This window comes from Bubalus bubalis, chromosome 3, assembly GCF_019923935.1.
Source record: "Bubalus bubalis isolate 160015118507 breed Murrah chromosome 3, NDDB_SH_1, whole genome shotgun sequence".
NCBI lineage: Eukaryota > Metazoa > Chordata > Mammalia > Artiodactyla > Bovidae > Bubalus > Bubalus bubalis.
In genome coordinates this window covers 150,472,634-150,481,525 of record NC_059159.1, presented here as the reverse complement: position 1 = coordinate 150,481,525, position 8,892 = coordinate 150,472,634, and the positions used below count along the sequence as shown (strand labels likewise).

At 38.9% G+C, this 8,892-nt stretch overlaps 1 pseudogene; it reads left to right on the top strand.

The window, feature by feature from the left end:
* The first annotated feature begins 3,261 nt into the window (after positions 1–3,261).
* On the top strand, positions 3,262–5,664 carry LOC123332436 (annotated as a pseudogene).
* Positions 5,665–8,892: the final 3,228 nt, after the last annotated feature.

The window sequence follows — 8,892 nt, the reverse complement described above, 5'->3', positions numbered from 1 at the left end:
TGGTATAGGAATCCTCTGTACCAAGTCACCTGGGGGCGACAAACCTGAATGCTGAAAACTTGGTGTGCCCAACGGTTCAGCATCAAGGACATCCTTTTTATTTTTTCTATTTTTTTTTAAAGATTTACTTATTTTTAGCTACTCTGGGTCTTCATTGCCACACAAGTACTTTCCCTAGTCATAGGGAGCCAGCACCACTCTCCGTTGAGGTGTGGGGATTTCTCATTGTGGTGGCTTCTCTTGCAAAGCACAGGCTCTAGAGCGCAAGCTTAGTAGTCTCAGTGCATGGGCTTAGTTGCCCTGTGGCATGTCATCTTCCCAGACCAGGGATTGAACCTGTGACCCCTGCACTGGCAGGCAGATTCTTAAGCACTAGAGCACCAGGAAAGCCCCAACAGGTTTTTTTTTTTTTTAATTTAATTTTTAAATTGAGGTATAGCTGATTAACAATATTACAAAAGTTTCAGGTGTACCACTGAGTGATTCACAATTTTTAGAATCATACTCCATTTATAGTTATTATAAAATCTTGGCTTATGTTCCCTGTGCTGTACAATATATCTTTGTATCTTATTTATTTTATACATAGTAGTTTGATTCTCTTAATCCCCTATTCTTATCTTACTCCACCACTCCCTTTCCTCTCTCAGCTTGTAACCACAAATTTGTTCTGCATATCTGTGACTCTGTTTCATTTTTGTTATATGTGCTGGTTTGTTTTACTTTTTAGATTCCACATATAAGTGATAACACACAGTATTTGTCTTTCTCTCTGTCTTATTTCACTTAACATAATACCCTCCAGATCTATCCATGTTGTTGCAAATGGCAAAATTTTATTTGTTTTCATGGCTGAGTAATATTCCTACACACACACACACACACACACACACACACACACATACATACAAACATGCACAGATATATATGTATTGATTGTTCATCTATATGTGGGCTAATTTCTGGGCCTTCTATTCCATGTCATTAATCAGTGTCTGTTTTTGTGCCATACCATATTATTTTGATCACTATAGCTTTGCAATATAGTTTGAAATCAGGTAGCCTCATACCTCCAGCTTTCTTCTTCTTTCTCAAAATTGTTTGTCTATCTGGGGCCTTTTATATTGATATTTCTATACAAATTTTAGAATTATTTGTTCCAGTTCTGTGAAAAATGCCATTGGTATTTTGATAGGGATTGCACTGAGTCTCTTGGGTAGTATGGTCATTTTAACAATATAAATTCTGCCTATCTGTGAAGACTGTGTATCTTTCCATCTGTTGTGTCATCTTCAATTTTTTTCATCAGTGTCATAATTTTCCTTATATTCCTTTGTAAAATAAATTATAGCTTTTACTGAAGAATTAATTTATTCAGAAAAAAATTTAGTGAATTCTATATTCCCATCAATTCCTTAATCATATGCATGTTTAGTTTTATGTAGAAACAATTTTGTGTTCCTCATTCTCCTCTAAAGATTCTATTTCCAGGGATGTTTTAGTTAATAATATAATCTCCACAAATACATTTCATGTTTCATGGAATTGAGAAAACATAATGCCTTTAGGCGGAGAAGGCAGTGGCACCCCACTCCAGTCCTCTTGCCTGGAAAATCCCATGGATGGAGGAGCCTGGTGGGCTGCAGTCCATGGGGTCGCTAAGAGTCGGACACGACTGAGTGACTTCACTTTCACTTTTCACTTGCATGCATTGGAGAAGGAAATGGCAACCCACTCCAGTGTTCTTGCCTGGAGAATCCCAGGGACGGGGGAGCCTGGTGGGCTGCCGTCTATGGGGTCGCACAGAGTCGGACATGACTGAAGCAACTTAGCAGCAGCAGCAGCAGCAGCAATGCCTTTAGGCTTTCCCCCATCACTGGACACTGGTTGTTTCTAATTTATCAATGCCATAAACAGTGACATAATGAGAGACTTCATACACCCAGCTTCCTTTGTATCATTGGATGATCTCTCAGTATAAATCACAGGGAAAAACAAACTTCCATAGCTCTTGATTACCACTGCTAAGTGCCTTTCCTGAAATTCTTTATGTTTTCACTTCTGACAGCAGTCAGTAGACCTGTGTTTCTGCAACCTCACCAGTTTTGGGTTTTCGTTGTTTTTCTGGTTTTCATAGTAACAAATGATTTTTCTTATTTAATAGTTTTCAAGATGGTTATTCGAGTCTGGGCTCTTGATTGTTGGAGGGGATGCCATGACTCTGCCTTCATAGAGACTGGTTGGCTCCAAACCAAAAGTGACAAGATTTGCCCAGATTTGGATAGGGAAGTGGGGTGGGGGGAACCAGTCTACCTGTGGACTTGAACTTGTACAGACCCTCACCTACATCTTTCCATCAAACGGAGGGCCTGTTTTGAATCTCACACTTATCTTTCTGGACTCACAGCATTGTTTTGGCTATTTCTAATTTAGATTATTTCTTCTAGACTCTGTGTGGGTTCTCACTATAGTCGAATGTTTATCACTTTTAGCTTTTTCAAAAAATATTTTATTATATATATAATTATGTATAATATAGTTACATTGTTATATAATTGTTTACATATTATATATTATGCATTATTATTCACACATAATTTTGTATATTAATATACCTATATAAGCTATATTGGTATAATATTGATATATATTAATATTAAAGTACTATTTCTCTTTCATATGAATATGTGTTATGATTTCTATAATACACAGCCATATATATTAATATACTTATATAACCTGCATTTATACATGTTTATGTATATTAATTATATGTATTATTGCTCTTTCATATGGATGTATTATGTCTTATGATTTACACATAATTATACATACTAACATAGGAGCTCCCCAGGTAGCTCAGTGATAAAGAATCCATCTGCCAATACAGAAGACACAGGTTCAATTCCTGGGTCAGGAAGATCCCCTGGAGAAGGAAATGAAAACCCACTCCAATATTCTTCCCTGGAAAATTCCATGGGCAGAATTTTAGCCAGCTGCAGTCCATGGGTTCACAAAGAGCTGGACACAACTGAATGACTAAGCATGCATGCATATATACTAACCTACTTATACGATCTTTGTCAACATAATATTTACATATATTAATTATACATATTATCTATTCTTCATGTGTGGAGTCAGAAGCAACAATGCTGAGGCATCAATACGCTGACACTGGTACCCTAGAAAGGACTTCACTGTCTTTGATGCACTTAGTAAGACTGAGAATTAAAATTCTGTATGTTTTCCCACTGCAGGCACCGGCAGCCCCTCTGTGTTGTCATGGTTCTCAGACAAGGACTCCCTGGTGGGTGTGTCACCATGAAGATGGCTGGCATCACCTGGCATTCCTGGATTTAGTAGATGTTGATGGTTCCCAGTTACGCTACCCAATTACTTCCCACATGAACAATGTCCATTGACCACACAGTAAATGTGCAAATCAGGTCAGTCATCCCAAACTGAAAGCACACCCCCTGGATATGTTCCAGCCACAGTACCCAACAGACTGAAATGGTTCCACCTGCCAACATCTCAGGACATCAAGGTGGTCAACCTTGAGAAGCCTGATAAGACCAAATCTTGGCAAATTCCTTACACAGCATCTTCAAGGAGTTCAATAGAACTCTTGGAGAACTTCACAATGTGAAATTCCTCTGCAACAGAGTTCCCAGTGTCGGCTGCACATTGGAAATCTTGAGAACTTCCTTATCAAAGAAACCAGAAATTTAAACCAAGAACCTCCAAAATAGTAATAGTGAAAAAGATGTGCCAAATACTTTTCTAAGTACTTTAAATGGTCTTTCATTTTTGCAAATTCCCAAATTACATATACACCGCACTATCTTTGTTTTATAGATGGAGAAACTGAGGCACAGAGAGCTTAAGTAACGGTTCACAGTCACAGGCTAGAGCCAGGCCTTGGCTTTGGCAGCTCTGGTCAACCAGACTGTTGACTGACCTACAGCCTTAGGAGTTAGCAACACCAGGTACCTGGGGACTAGCATGTAAAGAGTATGAGCTGAAGTAAGCAGGCTTACTTGAAAGTCTGTTTAGAGGTAGTTTCCAAGGTCTTTCCCCAACCATCCACATCCAGGCTATAGCTTCCTACCCACCCTGCTGAAGATAAGTTGTTTTTGCTTTGGAGAAAGTGGGATGGAGGCATCTGTCCTGACACACCCCATGCAGACAAGGGTAAGCACCACCAGGGAAAGGCTGGGCTGGCAAATGTTGCCACAGTAAGTCCACCACAAAGGGCGCCTGCTCTTACTTTCTGATAATTAAAACCCAACAGAAATTTTTGGGGATATCTAGAAAGCTGAACAAAATTACAAAAAGATGGAAAGAAGAAAAGATAAGAAATTAGAACACCATATCAAAAAATTCATCAAGCAAATTGTAGGAATTTCAGGAAGAAAAAAGAAAGAGGTAGAGATAGAGGGGGGAGGAGAGGGAGAAAGGAAAGGAGATAAGGAAGGGATGGAAAACGAGAAGAGGAAATAATAAAATAATATCAAAATTTCCTTGAACTGAAGAACATGAATACTGAGATTGACCAAGATTGGGGTACAATGAGACCTTTCTATGTTGAAAAGCCTCAGTGGGAGACACACAGAGAGAGACAGAGAAAGAAAAGCAGGTCACATATAAAGAGTCAGGATCAGAAACACTGGAAAGTAGACGTCCCTAGAGCCATGCCTTCAAAATAGTGAGGGGGTAATTATTTCTGATTAGACATTTATACCCAGCCAAATAATCAACAAAGGTGAAGATAGAACAAAGACAGTTTTAGATATTCCAAGTCTCAAAAAAGCCTTTTCATGAAGATGGCACTGAAGGCAAAGAAGGAAGCCCCTACCCCTCCTAAAGCCAAAGCCAAAGCAAAGGCTTTGAAGGCCAAGAAAGCAGTGTTGAAAGGCGCCCACACCCACACACACAAAAAAAGATCTGGACGTCACCCACTTCCCAGTGGCCCAAAACACTGTGGCTCAGGAGGCAGCCCAAATATCCTCAGAAGAACACTCCTAGGAGAAACAGATTTGACCACTATGCCATCATCAAATTCCCCCTCACCACCGAGTCAGCCATAAAGAAAACAGAAGACAATAACACATTGGTATCCATTGTGGATGTCAAGGCCAACAAGCACCAAATTAAACAGGCTGTGAAGAACCTCTATCCCATTGACATGTCAGCTCAATACTCTGATCAGGCCTGACGGAGAGAAGGCATATGTACGACTGGCTCCTGACTATGATGCTTTGGACATTACCAACAAAATTGGGATCATCTAAACTAAGTCTGGCTGGCTAATTCCAAAAGTTTTCACTATGTATATAAAAAAAAAGTATCTCAAAAAAAATTCTGCATTTTTCCTCAGGCAGCTACTATGAGATGTACTTCCCCTCACCCATCAGGGCAAATATTTAAAAGAGGAAGCCATAGGATGCAGGAAATGGGACCCAATCCCAGACAGAGGGGAAGGGGAATTCTGGGGTGATAATGAGGGGACTTCCAAGATGGCCTTGCAAGAGCAGGCAGAGGGTGACAGGGAAGCATGCTTCAGGAATGTAAAACTGAACACAGAGAGAGGCAGTTCAGACTCCTGATGGAACTTGGGATACTACTCATGATAAGTACAAAGAATCTGAAACAAATTAAAAAGGCAACCTTTCAACTCCAAGGAATGTAAGAAATTGGTGCAGAAAAGGAAAAATAATTGCCATGTAATACATGGCTCAGTTCTCAGTAATATTTGCACGATCAAAATAATGTAAATACTGAATGTTAATCTAGTCAGAATATACTGTATTTGTACAGGGAGAATTGTGGTCTGGGAAGTGAATTTATGGTGTGAATGTTTTATAAATTTTGAAGAACCAATTGATTCCAAGAAATAAATGGAAACTCATTACTGCTGGGAAAACAATGGATGAGGGCTGCCATTTCTCCCAACATGTCTTATACAGCAGATGGACCATGCAGATGACGTGCATACATAACTTTAGACCGGAGGTTTGTAGATCAAGTACTATGATCCAATACCCAACCAGGAAAAAAAGTGTTCTCCCTTAAGCCTCTGATTTTGGCAGTTTTGTGTCTTAGTGGTCTTGCCAGGAGGAACTGGCTGTAAAATGTATTTCCACATGTCTAAGTGAATTGATGCATTGGGTGAAGGTTCTTATGGTTGTCAGGATGCATGGTGAGAGACTGCCAAGACTGATGGCTTGTTTTATAGAAATTCATACTAAGTGGTTCTGCCAGTCATGTGACCTACAGTTTGGCTGATCTTTGGGCCACTCCTGCTGGCGGCCTCAAAGATTCATCTATCCTCAGGGTAGGGTGTCACCATTTGCTAAGAGGGCATGAAGCGCACTTTTTATAAAAATCCAATCTAGTGGGAATGCAAAACAGTGCCACCACTTTGGAAAGCAGTTTGGCAGATTCTTAAAAGTTTAGACATAGATTTATTCATCCACCCAGCAAATCTACTCCTTAGAATCTACCCAAGAGAAAGGAAAATATACGTCCACAAAAGACTTGTACACAAATGTCCATAACATCATTATTCATCATAGCCAGAGAGCGGAAACAACGGAGATGTCCATCAACTGGTGAATGCAAGACTACTCTGAAGGAACAAACTATTGATACACACTACAACATAGATGAACCCAAAATTGTCATGCTGTGAGAAAGAAACCAGACACAGTAGACCACCAGTATGATTCTATTTTGGGTCTTCTCTGGTGGCATGGTCCTATTTATATGAAATGTTCAAACAAAGCAAATCTATTGAGAGAGAAAGCAGATCAGTTGATGCCTGTGGGGAAGATGAGGTGGAAAGCAGCAAGGACTGGGGATTAACTCCAATGGGCACAAGGAATATTTTTATTTATTTTTTAATGATTTTTTAAAACATTTATCTATTTGTTGGACTGTGATGTTCTTAGTTGTGGCACGTGGGATCTCCAGCCTTCATTGTGGCACGCAAGATCTTTAGTCGCAGCATGCAAAATGTTAGTTGTAATATGTGGGATCCAGTTCCCTGACCAGGGATCGAATCTGGACCCCCTATTTTGGGAGCTCAGAGTCTTAGCCACTGGATCACCAGGGAAATCTCACAAGGAAGTTTGAAGTTTTTTAAGGTGCTAGAAACATTTTAGAACTACACTGTAGTGATGCTTATAAAATCCTGTAAATCTACTAAAAATTACTAAATCATAAAGACAATTTACTAAAAATTAATTTTTGAATGGGTGGATTTTATGGTATGCAAAAAAAATTGTTTTAAGAAAAATATTTGGAAATACTTCTTTATTTAAAAAAATGGAAACTAAGACAGTATTTTGTGTAAAACCATTTCCATTCTGATTCACCTAGTGATATTACAGGTTAAGCCTTCCTTCAGATCCTGTATTTCTCATACAAGATGTTACATGAAGTCAACTGCTCTGCACCTCACCAATAGCAAAGATGGTTAGGGCAGGATGGGATGAGATGAAGAGAGACATATCTAGCAAAATAAAGGATCTTCAATTATAGTCAAAGTGAGATAATATTTTTCAGCTTTTAAAATGTGGGTGTACTATATTTGAATTTTCTCTGAGAAGTTGTATGCCTATGACATTACATTTTGAAGTAGAAGATCTTCTCTTAGGGCACTTTTCAACATGAACTGCCAATCAAAGGTGCTTCCTTGGTGGCTCAGTTGGTAAAGAATCTGCCTGCAATGCAGAAGACCCAGCCTTAACCCCTGGGTCAGGAAGATCCTCTGGAGAAGAAAATGGCAACCCATTTCAGTATTCTTGCCTGGGAAATCCCATGGACAGAGGAGCCTGGTGGGCTACAGTACATGGGATTGCAAGAGTTGACACGGCTGACTAACTAAACCACCACCACCACAAGGGTGATGGTACTGGGTCCCATCCAGAGAGAGTGCTGATGTAAATCTGAAATGATACTCACAAATGTATACAGTAAAATAATCCTATCAGCAGCTAGTGAAAGCTGGTGCCCAATATTAATCTACTATGATCTACTATTGAGTCACTTTTTAAAATTTTGTTTTAAAAGTTGGATTATTTTTGTGTGAACCTTTCAAAACTGCAAGTTTTATTACTTCCCTTTGGCTTTCTTTGCAGTTTTTATCAAACCATCAAAGCATACTAGGTTTAAAGAGTTAGCATGGACTTAGAAGGAATATGACTACCTCTAGCTTGGCCTAATACCTCCCTTTCAAGGATAGAGAATAATGGAGGACTGACTGATAATAATCTTTAATGTTATATAATCTATACTACTATAAATTAATAATAACATGTGAATAATGTATAATAATTTACAATACTATATGTGACTATTGCCTTACCCTGAGTCTACCAGCCACCATTCAGTACTATTTAGTTCTGATTATAGGTTAGCTTTTCCCTGTATTTCCCTGTTGAATTACTTACTTAGAGGTGTGATCAAGAGGAAATAGCTTTTCAAATTTAGATTTTCCAAATGAGAGTTAAGAGTAACCATTATTTGATGCTAAGCATTCACACCTCCTATAACAGTAAGGTTCACTGACTGGAGCATAGAACATATAAAATTCAAAACACTATAATGCCTTGAATTAGACATCTGAGTGATAGTTACACCTTAATAAAAGGAGTTTGTGTATTTAGGCATATCAGGCCAGTTCCATCAGAAAGTCAGGTCAAGAACAAAAAAAATAAATGATATTTTTAGTTCCAGAAGACTCGGAGATTTTGCCTCTGTTACTATGTAGATCTGCATGATTGGTGCAGTACTGTCAGGATAGATTGGACTATACTGTGGTAACAGAAGACCCAGCATCTTGTGGCTCATTTATTACTTTATCTCCACATCAACCCTGAGTCA